Below are 6000 nucleotides of genomic sequence, written 5' to 3' on the forward strand. Positions count from 1 at the left end.
GCACTGGGAAGACAGAACAGAGCCAGAAATGAGGAAAATGGAGAACTTACAGCTCTGCAGCACAGGACAACATCTCTGCCTTCGGGGGCCCCTGTTGCATGTTAAAGATACACAGGACACCACACACCTCCACAGAGATTAGCAAACTTCCCAGAACATTGTAGTGGTCTCCAGAGGAGACCAAGGTTGATTTGGAGCATGATGACCCCAGGTTTGCAGCTGAAGTAATTCTAACATTAAATAGAGGATGCCACAGAGAGGCAAGTCCAAGAAACACTCAGAGAAGATGCCAAGTAAATGAGATTTCTCCACTCCATTGCCCCATCACTGATTACCATATGCATTTATTTGATATTGATCACTACAAATAATTGAAAATATGGCACTTACCTCTGTGAAAATATGTGTGTGCCTCAATAAAATCTGACTCTTTGGATAAAGACTTAGACTATATGAACCTGGTGTCTACGGGAGGGCATTCATAAAGACTTTTGCCACATGCATTCACTCAGGTCCCATTACATCACCTAAGCTATCATCAGTACATCCTACATAATATATTCTCTTTTAGAAAGATAGGCATGAAAACAGTTAAAATTAAGTTTCAAACTCTATGGATTAGGTTTCAGTTATCTGGAAATTTCAGTGACATTATTTATTCCTGATCGATTACAGACAATCAAGGCTATCATATACTCTGCAAATAATAAGAAGAAATAGCAGATTGGCTGGCACTGCCTATACCACAGCCTAAAGCATCTGCCAACTAGGGTGTTTTCACCTGACACCATTCCAGACTTTAGGAAATCATCCCCCAGATAGTTTCAGAATCTGATCTGGATTGAAAATTTTGCCAGCAAAACTAATTACATACTGGTTCCTTAATTTGCATTGCATTTTGCACTTTACAAATATTAATCCTGTATTGTCCTTAATCTGAAGTTGGGCTGATTCCAACCAAGTTCTCTCAGGGACTTACTTCCTGAGCAAAAAAAAAAAAAAAAAAAAAAAAAAAAAAAATCAGTTGCCTTTCAGTAAATCTTTGAACCAAATGGAGAGGGCTCTTGGCTACTCTAGTTTCAATATAAATCAAATGGAGAGTTGCTGCTTTGGAACATTATCTTTCAGAAAAATGAAAAAGAAATGATTTCACATAGACAGAACCAGCCACATTCCTTAAAATTACTGTACCAGTGGAATAATCCAGGCCAATGAGATTTCAGGTCATATAATAATTCAAACAAGCTCAATGATATCTATTTCTTTAGTCTTTAGACCTCATCTAGAATGCTCTAGAAGATTGGTAAATTCAACAACCTGTTATTAGCTTGATGTACAAATGAATTCTTCCATTTTATTCCTTCCAGAAGGAGCCTCTACATCACTAGACACAGCCCTGAGTACTGAGGACCCAGAGTCTCATATTTGTTGACTGGTTGACATAGGTTACTGTTATACAAGCTCAGAAAGTGTGTTGATACCACCATAGGGCCACTCTAGGAGTTATCATGGTCAATGTCCAACTGTTTAATTAGGACCATCTGGCAAAAACATAATAAGAGTGGGGCCCAAGGAGAAACCAGGTCACTGGTATAGAAATGGGGATTTCCAGGAGCCAATAATTAGTCTTTGGGCTATGCAATAAGAGTAGGTAAGTTTACTATAAAAACAATGGGACAGTAAAGGAAGTTGAAATGTCTATTTCTTTACAAATATGACAAACTATACCAGAAAAAATAGTGAATAATATTTCTCTGTAAAATTTGCTTCAAAAGAAAATTCCAAAACTTTTCAAAATACTGTATTTTATGTGAAAATACTCAGGATGATCTTGCAGGCATGTCCTTGAAACATCTCCTACAACTTAAAACCAGTGCTACTATTCCCAACCTCAAAAGAAATAGAGAGCAGTTATTCCCAGTCAATGTGTCCTGTGTTTCTCAAATTTAAGTAATCAGTTAGGGAGCTAGCTAAAATGCAGATTATGGTTCAGTAGATTCAGAGCCCAAGATTCTTCATTTCTAATGATACCAGAGGACCTCACTTCGAGTGGCAAGGATTGAGAATGCCCTTCTTCTCATATCATTGCTATCTGACCCTGCTCTCCTTGCTATTGTTGATTTGCCCAGGGTAAGTACTTGTCATAACAAACTTATCAGAACTCTTCTCTAGGGCTTTTTGAACCAGAACTAGGGAAGATGATCAATGTCTCTCTGGCAGCAAAGCTATGTATTGTGAGGCTCAGGACTAGTCTCTGTACATTTTCCCTGCTGAAAGGGGTAAGTTGCTATGGGGTTATGAGGCGAATAGACCAAGAGATGGGCAAAAACCTGGCTACATTCGCATCCCTAGTTTCCCCAGTTCCCACAGAACCTGAACTCTAGGTGACAACCTCACCTTTGCAGCACAATGTGCCTAGTATCCTTCCATATATAAAAATATATGACTAACTTATTTGAGTTGGTTTTATTTGAGTTTTCACATGCAGCCAAAGAGTATGCCTAACACACTCAAACAATACAATTAATATTTCAGAAAATAATTTATCTCAATCCTCTTTTTTGAATTGAATAAACCGTTCATTGTAACCTTTATACACAGAACCTATTTCCTAATTTTTGATTCTCACCTACTGGTCCGAGTCTAGCACCATCTAGCATCTGACATATTTGCTGACTTGAATTCATTTATCCATCCAAGCACAATTTATACCGTATGGCAGGTACCATGCTGGAAGCTGGGACCGCATGGTCCCTGCTCTTCCAGTGGCTTACAGTTTAGTTAGGGAGGGACACAAAGTAATTTCATGTGATATGATATAATGTCATACAATTATAGGAGCATAAAGGAGAAAGATCACAGAAAAGGTGGCACCTCATATAAGTCTTGAAGGACAAATAGAAGGAGAAAAAGGAAATTCCAGTCAGAAAGAGCCAAATAGGCAAAGACATAAAAATGAGAGACAGAGTGTTCCATTTAGAAATGTAAACGTTTCTGTATGCCCAAAGCAGAAAGAAGAAAGGGCAGGGAGCTGTAAAGTAGGGAGGCAATGAGGAAGTAACTAAGCTACAAATCAAGGAAGGCCTTAAATAAAATGCCAAAGATCTTGAGCTTTTTCTTGTAGGCAACTGGGGAATGATAGTAAAATAGCTACAGCAGGACAAAATCATGTTTTGTTTAGAAAGATTATGCTGTAGAATATATTGAGAGAAGATAGAGACAGGAGTTCTGTTGGGAAAGAGGTTGCAATCTTGGAGCTAGTGAGCTACTATGCAAAATTATAATGAGGCAAAATAAAATCAGGGTCAACTGATTTTGTCTTTTTTGGAATTGTTATAAAATATAACATTATGATTTAAAATGTGGCTCTGTGGACAGCATGTTACTACATCTTTTCACAAATCTGAGAGTCCCTGTCTTACTAAAAGTGAATTTAGTGAATTCACATGAGGTTTATTTGTTAAAAATTATTTCTGGCATCTTCTTTCATATTTTCTATCTCAGGTATTTCCTTTTTGTTTCTTCTGTTCCCCTTCTTTCCTGACGTCCATTAGGTTGACTGAATTTTACTCTGCTGGTTTGAAAATGATACATTGTGCTTTTAGACTTCTGGTGGTCATCTCTACTGATTAAGACCCATTATTATACTTAGTATTCATGTATGTATTCCTATAGTAATAGAATTCAAAAGCTTATCAATATCTATTGTTCCCTCATCTCCTCACTTCCAACAAAAATGCCTTAGCAGCCTCTTATCTCTCTCTGCACTCCAATACCAACCTCCCTTTTGTTGATATTTTCTAGAGTTTAAATTATAAATTGATAGATTTTTTTCGTTGTTGTTCATTGCTTATTTAGACAGGAAATTTTACTATTTACCAGCATTTAGTTACCAAAACTTATTGTTTTTAATGTTCCAAGTTTTTGTTTAAATTCTAGGTAGTTAACGTACAATGCTATATTAGTTTCAGGTATAGAATTTAGTGACTCATCACTCACATACAGCACCCAGTGTTCATCACAACAAGTGTCCTCCTTAATCCCCACCACCCATATCTTTTTGATTCATCTTTATTTATTTTGCTTGCTGGAGAATTTCCTCCAAAAGTGTTTTTAAAGTGTGTATTAGGTAATCTAATATTTCTGACATTATTTTTACTTCACCCTATGCATCAGTACTCCTGTGTCCCTTGGGTAAATTCCTAGCAGTGCTAATGCTGGGTCATAGGGTAGGTCTATTTTTAATTTTCTGAGGAACCTCCACACTGTTTTCCAGAGTGGCTGCACCAATTTGCTTTCCCACCAACAGTGCAAGAGGGTTCCCATTTCTCCACAATCCTCTCCAGCATCTATACTCTCCTGATTTGTTCATTTTGGCCACTCTGACTGGCGTGAGGTGATATCTGAGTGTGGTTTTGATTTGTATTTCCCTGATGAGGAGCGACGTTGAGCATCTTTTCATGTGCCTGTTGGCCATCCGGATGTCTTCTTTAGAGAAGTGTCTAAGAGCAAAATCTTGTCATGAGCAGCCCTCTGGCACCAGCAGCAGGACACTCCAGCCACTGCCTGGCCCACCCTCTCTCTCTCCCAGAGATCTACCTATCAGTACACTCTAACCAGGTCAAAGCTTTCCTTAAAAGTTTTCAGGGTTCTTCATCAATTCCCTGGTTAACCCCATGAAGCCTAACCCCTTTACATGGCATTTCAGGTCTCTCACATAATCTCCCGGCGGGGGGGGGGGGGGGTACAATAGTGCCATGGTCACTACTTCAACTCTGACACCTGGCATATTATCAGGCATCTAGTAATGACTAAATAATTTTTTAAATATATACTTCTCTATTTTCTCAGCCTCCATTCAGGCCACTCCCCACTTTATCCTTTACAATACAATACCAGACTTCTCATTGTTCCCCAGCTGGTCGATGCTATTTCAGCTGCATGGCTACAATTCCGTTCCCTCTATCAGGAATGCCTGCTCCCCATTATTACAAGGAAAACACAGTTAACTATCAAAATCCTGTTAAGGCATTGCTTCTTGACGTTTTCTCAAACCACCTACCCCACAGGCCTCAAACTCTCTTCTCTGTACTTGTTCTAAACCTCACTTTTCTCATCACGAAATAAAAACATTTCTTAAGCACTTATCATATATCAAGTAATCTCCTAGGCAGTGGAGATTTAGCAGTGAAGAAAAAAGATAAAATCTCTTCCTTACATTCCACTGCTACTGCTTCCCTATCCATGATTCTGATGCTGGCTAGAGTTAAAAAAAATTCACCATGTTCCAGTCTCTATTCTAAGCACTTTGCAATATGAACTCATTTCACCCTCACAATAAGCCGGTGAGGTAGAAACTGTTACTACTCCCATTTTTCAGATGAGGAAACTGAAGCACTGTTTTAGCAACTTATTTAAGATCATGAACTGGTAAAGATGACTAATCCAGCATTCAAATTCAGGCAATCTTATTCTAGAACCTGCACTCTCAACCACAATGTCATATATATTTGTTACATATTGCACTGCACTAAATTGCAATCATTGATTTCCATGTCTCTCTACCATGCTCATCTGTGACTTCATTAAAGCCAAGGACTATATTTAATTTGCTTTTGTATTCCTAAAGCCTACCATAGTGCCTGCTTTATAGTTGGTGGAGACTCAAGAAAAGTTTGTTGAAATATTGGATATTCCGGTTGCTCTCAAATTGCTGAATAAAGGAAAAAACATTGTGCTGAGTGCTAAATTTATTAACTTAAGTATGTGACATAAAAGAAAAACGTTAAACCTTTATCCTCCTAAGTTCCTAATTTTTTATCCTGCTAAAATATGCATGACTTAAAAATTTATGATTTTAACCACTTTAGATGTACCATTCTGTTGCATTAAGTACATTCATATTGTTGTGCAACTATCACCACCATGTACATCTAGCACTTTTCATCTTCCAAAACTCAAACTCCATATCTATTAAACAACAATTCCCCATTCCCCTCC

This window comes from Panthera leo, chromosome C1, assembly GCF_018350215.1.
Source record: "Panthera leo isolate Ple1 chromosome C1, P.leo_Ple1_pat1.1, whole genome shotgun sequence".
Classification (NCBI taxonomy): Eukaryota; Metazoa; Chordata; class Mammalia; order Carnivora; family Felidae; genus Panthera; species Panthera leo.